Source organism: Chlorocebus sabaeus, chromosome 9 (genome assembly GCF_047675955.1).
Source record: "Chlorocebus sabaeus isolate Y175 chromosome 9, mChlSab1.0.hap1, whole genome shotgun sequence".
In the NCBI taxonomy this organism is placed as follows: domain Eukaryota; kingdom Metazoa; phylum Chordata; class Mammalia; order Primates; family Cercopithecidae; genus Chlorocebus; species Chlorocebus sabaeus.
The window spans coordinates 114197359-114208209 of NC_132912.1; positions in this window are offsets into that span (position 1 = coordinate 114197359).

Sequence of the window (10851 nt, forward strand, 5' to 3'; positions counted from 1 at the left end):
GCAGTACTTACTGTTGAGGCCATTGGGATTAGATTTTCTGTTATTGGCAGCCAAGAAATCCTGACAAATAGAAGCATAATTTGGAAACGTTGAGAGATCATAGTACCAGGGTTTGGTTCTTCCTAAGGGTTGCTGATAATAGAAGAGGAAGAAAGTAAGACTCTTATTGATGTGCAGCTTTGGAAGATCGTACCCATATTTGACAGAAAATTCCTTAAAAGAGCAAAGTCTTTCTTATTTCCATGGGTTGGATGAGTGTCTTCTGAGGACTCCACTCCTCAAATGTGGGCAGGCATTGCGCTGTGGGAAGCCCCAAATGGATGCCATACATTTCCAAGAGATCATTTTCTACTGAAATGTGGAAGAAAACTCAGAAATGCAACTTCATGAGTTGACTGTATGGATTTTCACTGCTTTTTTTCTCAGTGCCCAGAACAGTAACTAACCCAGAGCAGGGGCTCAAATATCTGCAGAATTTATAAATAAGTGGATTGAAATAAACATGAATATGTTCTAGAATTACATAAGCAGAGCATGAATTTAAAAAATCCAAACAGGTGAGCAAAATAGGGTGTGTCTTTATATTTTCTATCACAAATAGCACTTGGTAAAATGTTTAAGGTGCTGTCTCTTAGGAATAGTTCACCATATATTGCTAGAACCATTTTCTAGTGCTGTTTCCTGGATCACGTTCCTATGCAGATAGTCCCCAGATCTCCAGGCCAGCCATAGCTCTGAATGTGAGGAAATACCTGAGCAATTTCTTCTCATGTCCTTTTCCATAATGCAAGCCTGCATCTTTAGTCAAGGATAACTAGAAGGAAATAGGATCTTGAAGGGCATGGTTGGGAGGCCTTTGATAGTACTATTTTTCTCATCTGAGCAGGTCTCCCCTTGCTTACAGGATCCCTCCCTATCTTCCAAAGCCTGGCTGGAAGCCCTTTCAGGTTTTCCTCACTTCCCAGGCCAGAGTGAGCTAACTCTTATATCTCATAATCTGCATAATATGTTATCTATCATTGGGCATTAAACTACCAAACAGTAGCACACGACGAAGCCAGATGGAGCCCACATTCTTTTTCCCCAACAGGATATTCATTCTTAGAGGCAGGAGGTAGGTCCTTTGTTTTTTCGTATTTCCTATTGTACTTACAGTATCTCTGGGTTGAGTCCTGGTTGTGTCACTTTCCAGCATATTCATAGAGTTTTCTGAGCGTCATTATAAAATATCTACTGTTCTAGTAGATGTATAAGGTTATTGTAAATATTAAAGAGATAAAAAGTGTGAAGAAGCTTTTATAATATCCAGTTTGCATTCAAAGATTACTCTACTGTTATTAGCATGTGGCAGGTGCCTAATTCTTGTTTGAGGATTTATCGAATGATGCATTGTCTGATTGCTGAGATAGAGTCAACTCTCTTGCCTTATCAAGATAGCAGTGCTCTACTGCATTTCAAACATGGAGTTTTAAAACCCTGCTCTGAAATTGTTAGGAGAAACCAGTGGTTTTAGGGAGATGGAAACCCAGAGTAAAGCTGGGCCAGCCTCTGCTTTCTCTGGTCACCAGCTCTTGGCTTGACAGGAGGCCCAGGACAAGAAGGAAATTAAGTACAGAGATGAAGTACAGAGTTGTCAGAGGCTGTTGGGGACAGCAAGGCCTGTACCATGAGCAGTGTCCTCTGGAAGGTGAGATAGTTAGAATCTGGGCACCCAAGGACCTCACAGAGGGTCATGCAATGAAGAAGCCTGAGAACCATCAGCCCTCCAGAGGGAAGTGACTGACACACAATAGCCAATTCCTTTACTCGGTCTTTGATATTGATCCTGTCTCACCATGAGAGTGCAACTGGAAGAATGGGGCAGGAGACCCACGCTTGTTATCACACTGTTATCACTGAGCATAAACAAAACTACTGAGATGCCAACAACCAAAGAAGTCATTGACTCTTTGCTTGTTTCTCCAGCCTGAGTCCTGGGGCATTGGGGGTGACCCCCAACTTGTACACTTCTGAAGTTCAGTCACAACACAAAGCCTACCTAGAACATGCGGGTGGTGATGAACTGGCAGAGCTGGGTGATTCTTCAAAGGCCATTGACAACACCCTCCTCATTACAGAGATGGGAAACTGAGGCCCACAGCAGAGAAGGGACTTGTACAAATCTCATGGCCCACTGATGTTAAATTCAGACCTGATTCTTCTTCTTACATTCTTTCCAATCCTAAATGTAGTTAGAAGCACACTTTCACTCTGGAAGACAGAAAATGGTCTCTGATCACAAAAGTGGATTCTATATAACCAACCCAAGAAAAATAGAACATTTTAGTATGTACTTGGCCTGATCTTTCTTTCTAAAAGATCTTAGACCATGGAGGGACAGATGGGTTAACTCTTATTGTCCTCCTGTCCTAAGCCCTTGGCAGCTTTTTTGTAACCCATCAGGTTTGTTAATCTACACATTTAATGCTCTTTTGTATGATGTGGTTTTCACAAGAATGTGGGCCAGAAAGAGGTTCACATGGAGGGTTTCATCAGTGCTATGAAAAATGATAATAATATGGTTGACACTCTCCAGTGCATCACAGGCTGCTCTAGGTCCACACATTAACTCATTAAATACTCACAACCATTTTGGCAATTCAGCTTGTAAATAAGGAAATTGAGGCATAGGGAGGGTAAGTAATGAGTTCAGGATCACCTGGCTTGTAAGCGGGAGTGCTGGGATGTAGGTTTAGCAAGTCTGACTCCAGTGCCCAGGCTTTCAAGCTGGTTGCAGCAAGTGGTGCTTTAGAACAGCCAGCACTGTTATTTATTTATTTAATCAATCAGTCATTGATTACAAACTCTGTCTCCCTTTCCCCAGGGGCTGGAGGTGGAAAAGGGTCAGAAAGGCAGCGACTCTGCCAGGCAGGAAATAGGCTCACAGGGTCCCTCCCCTCCCATCAAGCTGTGGTCATTAAAACCCCATCTCTCCTCCAGAAGGTAATTGTCTGCTTCTTCACCGCACTCTCAAAGGCTCAACTCCACATGCTGAGGTCAATACTGGATTGAGTTTTCATATTCCCTTGGGGTAAAACTTGCAGACTCTCAGTTGTGCAATGAGAAATAGTCATTTGATCTTTCTCAACTCTATGTGAATCTTATGAACTGGTCTGCAGAAACCACTCACATCACAAGAATAAAAAAGAAGGATCCCACTCCTCCGCCGCCTCCACAGAGGGAGGGTTAGAAGGCTGGAATAATTCATCGAGATCCCCCCCACCCCTTCCCTCCCACCCAACCACCCCCACACACACACCAGCACTTCACTCTGCCAGAGAAACATTTGTGTTGCTTCTGTGTGCCTTTGATTAATTTCGAAAGAAAGGATCAGCTTTGCTAGAGACTATGTTGTGTTTTCTCTAAATCAGGGCAAATAACATTACTTCTCCAAATGTTGCTATTAGAGTAAGATTTATATATACCTAGAGAGGCTTCTCCTGAGAGAGATGCAATGAGAAGTTTATGCTACAGACGGAATAATCTGCCATGCTGAAATGTGATTTGCTGCAGAAGGCTGTTTGGGGTTTGGATAAATGAGAAAGATAAATATGATGACTCCTGGTGGTTTTCAGTAACGTGATTATCACTGGGGAATAGATTCTCTCTCTCTCTCTCTCTTTCTCTCTCTCTCTCTTTCTCTCTCTCTCTCTCTCTCTGGCCAAAGCCAAAATATTCCAAAATAGAGGATTGGCTTGGTAAGGGTATGGCATATGCCAGTGACTGCACCTTCGTCTTTGTATATGTCCATGGTCACACATGCACTTTCCTGCACATGTGTACATAGGGCATATACAGGCACATGTACACAGTGGCATTTGGACCTCAGCTTGAGCAGCCTGGTGGGCAGAGGAACAAGACATTCCCTGCCACGGTCATCTCTTCTCTACCACCAGGTAGAGCACATGAGGCCAGAGGAACTACCAACATACTGTCAGGAAAAAATTTTTCTCACAAGATAAAGCTGCAAAACTCAGAAAAAGTAGAAGTAAATTTGGCTACAAACACCCTAGGTGCTCAGAGTTTTGCTATCATGGTTTCAGGCTATGGAAGAAAAGTATTTGGTGGATGTTGTAGGCTTTACATTACTCCTGTGTTTTGTAGTTCAGAGTTAGAACTGGAAAGAGGACCCATGAGTTCTTGATTTAGGCTTGGCCTTTCATTTATTTAACATTTATGAAGCTCTCACTTGTGTGCAAGGTTGTTCTGGGCCTCTGAAGAGGAATTAGACATAGTTCTGGCACAAGAAGTGTTTGTAGCATGACTCCAACATGACCAAACATAAGCTTGGAGAGTGAGACATCAAATGAGAAGCACATGGGAAAGTTTCTGGAAAGGAAGTACCATCTCTAACTGGGAAATGAAGGATGGCTACTGTGGATATAGTCTTTGAGTTGGATCTAGTACCATGGAGGAGATACAAGATTTGAACAGAAAGTGATGGAGAAGGAAGAATACTTCTGGCAGAGAGAACAGTATAATTAAAGGTAGGGGGAAAGAAAACTAAAAGATATGTTTAGGCAATAATGAATAGGGTATTCTAGCACATGTGTAGATGTAGAAGAAGAGAAGGCAGGTAGAAAAGAAGACATTTCCTTTTTAATTTTTTTTTGTTTCAGTCATTTTTGGGGTACAAGTGGTTTTTGGTTACATAGGTCAGTTCTTTCATGATGATTTCTGAGATTTTAGTGCTCCTGTCAACCAAGCAATGTACACTGTACACAATATGTTGTCTTTTTTCCCCTCCCCCCGTATCAGTCTATTTTCATACTGCTATAAAGATACTACCTGAGACTGGGTAATTTATAAACAAAAGAGGTTGAATCGACTCAGTTCTATATGGCTGGGGAGGCCTCAGGACACTTATAATCATGGCAGAAGGTGAAGGGGAAGAAGGCACCTTCTTCACAAGGCAGCAGGAGAGAGAGAGAGAGGGAGAGAGAGAGAGAAAGAGAAAGAATGCAGGGGAGACTGCCACTTTTAATCCATCAGATCTCATGATAACTCCTGGACTATCACAAGAATAACCTGGGGGAAATTGCCTCCATGATCCAATCACCTCCCACCAGATCCCTCCCTCTGCTTGTGGGGATTACAATTCAAGATGAGATTTTGGTGAGGACACAAAGCCAAACCATATCACCCCCTTCCCAACCTTCCGCCTCGAGTCCCCAAAGTCCATTATATTATACTCATGCATTTGCATCCTCATAGCTTATTTCCCACTTATAAGTGAGAATGTACAATATTTGGTTTTCCATTCCTGAGTTATTTCACTTAGAATAATGACCTCTAGCTCCTCCAAGTTGCTGCAAAAGACCTTATTTTGTTCCTTTTTATGGCTCAGTAGTATTTCATGGTGTATATATACCACATTTTCTCTTTTTCTTTTTTTTTTTTTTTCAGCCTTTTTACACTGGTTTTTCCACATCTTCGTGGGTTTATCTACCTTTGGTCTTTGATGTTGGTGTCCTTTGGATGGGGTTTCTGTGTGGATGTCCTTTCTGTTGATGTTGATGCTATTCCTTTCTGTTTGTTAGTTTTCTTTCTAACAGTCAGGCCCCTCTGTTGCAGGTCTGCTGCAGTTTGCTGGAGGTTCACTCCAGACCCTGTTTGCCTGGATATCACCAGCAGAGTCTGCAGAATAGCCAAGATTGCTGCTTGTTCCTTCCTCTGGAAGCTTCATCCCAAAGTGGCACCAGATACCAGGCAGAGCTGTCCTGTATGAGGTATCTGTTGACCCCTGCTGTGAGGTGTCTCCTAGTCAGGAGCTACAGGGGTCAGGGACCCACTTGAGGAGGCAGTCTGTCCCTTAGCAGAGCTCAAGAGCTCTGCTGGGAGATCCGCTGCTCTCTTCAGAGCTGGCAGACAGAAAGGCTTAAGTCTGCTGACGCTGTACCCACAGCTGCCCCTTCCCCCAGGTGCTCTGTCCCAGGGAGATGGGAGTTTTATCTATAACCCTTGACCGGGGCTGCTGACTTTCTTTCAGAGATGCCCTGCCCAGAAAGGAGGAATCTAGAGAGGCAGTCTGGCTACAGCGACTTTGCCAAGCTGTGGTGAGTTCCACCCAGTTCGAACTTCCCAGTGACTTTGTTTACACCGTGAGGGGAAAACCACCTACTCAAACCTCAGTAATGGTGGACACCCCTCCCCGCGCCAAGCTCGAGTGTCCCAGGTCTACTTCAGACTGCTGTGCTGGCAGTGACAATTTCAAGCCAGTGGATCTTAGCTTGCTGGACTCCATGGGGGTGGGATCCCTTGAGCTAGACCATTTGGCTCACTGGCTTCAGCTCTCTTTCCATGGGAGTGAACAGTTCTGTCTCACTGGTGTTCCCAGCCCCACTGGGGTATGAAAAGAAAACAAAAACCAAAAAACTCCTGCAGCTAGTTTGGTGTCTGCCCAAATAGCCGCCCAGTTTTGTGCTTGAAACCTAGGGCCCTGATGGTGTAGACACCTGAGGGAATCTCTTGGTCTGTGGGTTGCGAAGACTGTGGGTAAAGCATAGTATCTGGGTGGGAATGCACCATCCCTCATGGCATGGTCCCTCAGGGCTTCCCTTGCCTAGGGGAGGGAGCTCCCCAAACCCCTGCCCTTCCCAGGTGAAGCTATGCCCCACCCTGTTTCAGCTCACCCTCTGTGGGCTGCACCCACTATCTAACCAGTCCCAATGAGATGAGCTGGGTACCTCACTTGGAAATGCAGAAATCACCCACCATCTGTGTTGATTTCACTGGGAGCTGTAGACTGGAGTTGTTCCTATTCAGTCATCTTGCCAGCCACCTAATTAATATAATTTCAACATCACTTTCCATCCCCATGTCAGTGGGTGTTGAGGACCTCTAACAATACTTCGGTGCATAGTGAGAGCTCACCAATAATGATACCAAAAACAAAAAGGTTACTGAGAGCAAGAAATGATGCCCATAGAAGTAAGAAGCAAGAAGAGTGGCATTTAATATACCAAAATGCTAGACATTTGGTTTTTATTATTTATTCTCAAGGTTCACTCCCACTACTTATCGTAATAGTGGCCCAACTTTATTTTAGTTTGTTTTGTTCCCAGTCTCATCTAATTGCTTCATCCTAAAGTTTCAGAGAGCAATAGGTGCCATGCACTAACTTAGGTGGTCAGGACATTGGAGTTTCACTGCTAAAATATCAGGTTCAGGATGGGCGTATGCTCCAACTCTGGACAATCAGGAACAAAAATATTCTATCTCATGATGCTTGTTTTAACATCTGGTGAAACAAACTCTCTCTTCCTCTTGACTAGATTTCTTTTATTATTATTATTATACTTTAAGTTCTACGGTACATGTGCACAACGTGCAGGTTTGTTACTATATACCACATTTTCTTTGTCTGCTTGTTGGTTGATGGACACTTAGGTTGGTTCCATGTCTTTGTAATTGTGAATTGTGCTGCTGTAAACGTGTGTGCATGTGTCTTTTTCACACAATGACTTCTTTTCCTTTGGATAAATACCCATTAGAGGGATTTCTGGATAAAGTGCTCTACTTTGAGTTATTTAAATAATCTCCATACTGTTTCCTATAATAATTGTTAAATCATATTTTCCAAGTTCTGTTTTCTCCTGGTCTTCAACCCTTTGCATGTTAGTCCAGTGTGGTCATGCTTCAGCTGCTGAGCCGAAACATTTTGCAGGTGGCAATCACTCTCACTAAGTAAGAATAGATAAGGGCTCTGTACTCAGGACAAGGTAGTAAGTAGAGGCTTCTGGAAGGTGCCTGGGGAGGAGATATGTCATCTGTCTTCCTGCTTACTGCCTTGGTCCTTGCCTTTTCCTCAGCCTGAATTCTTTTTCTTTTTCCCATCACAATTATCTAAACCATACTCATACTCTAAGAGACAACTTAAACGCAAGTTTTACAGGAAGTTTTTGCTTAATGTCCTCAGCCAGAAACAACTACTCCTTTTTCTGGAAACTCGAAATCTTATGTTCCTGTGGGATGTTGATGGGATTCTCCTATAAACAGTGGAAAACCCCAAATGATTAGCTGTGCCCCCGCTCCCAATTCCGTTTGGTCTCTGTGTGTCTATTCCTGTAAAAAGCTCTTACTATGGCTCTTAAGTCAACTGCCAAACTTGGGCTTAATAAGCATAAAATGTATTTTCAAAGAGAAGATTACAGGGTCAAACACTGTAGCTCTGAACCGTGAATCCGCTCCGTTGCAAATGTGGCCAACAGGGCGAGAGTGTGACTGTGTTATTCCAGCTCCTCTAATTACGGATTTGGGAAGGAATCAGTTGTTCCTGAAACTCTGAGTCCTTTAGGGAGGCTTTGAGAACAGGACACACCACCTGGAATACAGGAAGTCCTCAAGTCCCCTTATGAATGGAGCAGAAAGCAGAGAAGCAAGAGCCCAATCTGGGCTCTTTCAACTTGTTCAAAGCAAACTCACTGCCTTCCTTTTCCCCAAACCAGGCTGCTTCTCTTGTGTCAGCCATTTCAGTCAACATTTACTGTACTAGAGAGCTGTGCAACTCAAAAAATCTAGACAGCATCTTTGGCCTCTTCTCTGTCTCGCTATGTCTAATCTATTATCAACTCTTGTGATTTTATGCACATCATTCAAATCCATCCCCTCCTTTCCACCTTTTCCTCCACAACCCTAACCAAGCAATTATCATCTACTACCTGGATAATTGCAGCAGCCTCCTAACTGTTTATCCCCTATACTGTCTTGCCTTCCTCATGTCTGCTCCTTCCATTTCAGTTAGATTGATATTAGATCTACAACTCAGTCTTTAAGTCGCTGCCTAAAGCCATCCGGGACTTCCTGCTGTACTCAGCCAGGGTCCAATCACACAGGCATGGTAGGTCATGGCAAGGAACTGGAAACTATTTGACTTCTTCAGCTTCATCTTTCTTGACTCTCTCCTTGTCTCTCTGAACTCCAAGTGTTATGGCATTTTTGGTCCAGGGTTTAAATATGGCATGGTCTTTCCTCTGGACATTTACAGATTGTACAGATTGCCTTTCCCTCTGCCTAGAAAGTGCATCCTCCTTTCTTCACCTACTAAGTCATCCTTTAGTTTTCAGCTTAATTGTCGCTTTTTTAGAGAAGTCTTCCTTTATCCTACAAACTAGATCATGTCCTTCTCTTATAGGCTATTATGTTTGTCTTGTTTCCTTTAGCAGATATAACTGCCCTTAAAACAGGGGCCTTTCCAATATTAATAGATAACTTCCCCAGGCAGCAAAGATAGAGGAAAAAACTCTGGATATTGGTGGAGCTTTGCCTGTCTGTCCAGGTGGTAGTTGAACCAGTAGCCCTGCTGTTAGCTTGGTTGCATTAGTATCACTAGAGACAAACTGTGAAAGGGGAAATTTGCCTAAATTGCTTTTAGGCAAATTTTTTAACCTCTGGTGATAGGATAAACTTGAACTTCCGAACAAGGGCACAAGACTCTTTAAATACCAGCCTAGTTACCTACTGTATGTGCAACTTTGGGAAACTAAACATTATCTCTTGTCTCAGTGAGACATCTGCACAATGAAGGTGATACCGTCTCTACTTGGAATGGCTGTTGTGAAAGTAAATAATGTGTGCAAACTTCTTTGCACAGTGCTTTGAACAGGTTGAACACTCAATACATGTTTCTTAGTTGCTGGTGGTTGTTCTTTGAACCCTGATTTCCTCAAGTGGGAAAAAGGCATAATAAATGATAAATCCTGCCACACCTATCCCTTGGTGTCATTTGAGACTAAATCAAAACAAGCAGAAGGTAAAAGCACATCGTAAACTATAAAATGCCACACAATATTAGGTGTTTTTTATTATTATTAGACAATACAAATACAAAAGGAGCAAACATCTAATGCAAGCTTAGGCACTGATTAGATGATTAGTGGATATGTGTTGAAGAGTTAAATATAATTGTTAAAACGAGGCTTTTCTAAGTACTTGGCACAAGATATATGTCCCCACCCTGACCCCTATGAATGTTCTCATTTGCATTTCACATGGCAAGTGCTCCACACACTTCCTGGCCCACCCAGGGATGTCTCTCCTAGTGGAATGGAGTTCTCTCCATGGCCTGGGAAGCTATGAAGCTCCCTCTCTCTTGTCCCCATTCATCTCTTCTTGCCTGTCTGTCCAGGTGGTAGTTGAACCAGTAGCCCTGCTGTTAGCTTGGTTGCATTAGTATCACTAGAGACAAACTGTGAAAGGGGAAATGTTCTGTTATTGCTCTGGTCCAACTCATTTTTCACTTGAACACAGGGCAGAGTGAAGCACATTGTTCTTTGATGTCTTTATTTTCCTGTCAATAAGAATCTTGTTAGCCACCAGGCTGAGCAGGGTTTAACACTGGCTTGCTCATTTGGTCAATCCTGTCTCTCTTCCTTTAGTAACCCTGGTTGGGTGTGAAGACTTGAAGTGCTGAATCCTTCAAGATTAGAGTTCTTGGATGCAGTGAACAATCCAGGGCCAGTAATTCAGCTTGGAATTATGTCCTTTAACTCAGTGGACAAGCATTCGCCACTTGTCTTACAAGGAACTCTGCAGAACATAGAGAAGCACTGGAGGTGGCTGTACATGATGAAATGGGAGGGGTGTGGGCAAGAGTGTGTTCTCTGGAGTCAGATTGCCCAGATGTGACACCTGACTACGTCAACTTATGGCATTCTGTACCTACTGATGCTGCAGTTACCCAGTTTCCTCAGATTGTTAAAATAATGACTATAAAGTCCTTGGCATAGTGTTTGCAAAGAAGCAAGCATGCAGTTTTAGCATAGCATTGATAATGATTATTTAGGGTTCACTGAAGATTATAAAGCACATACT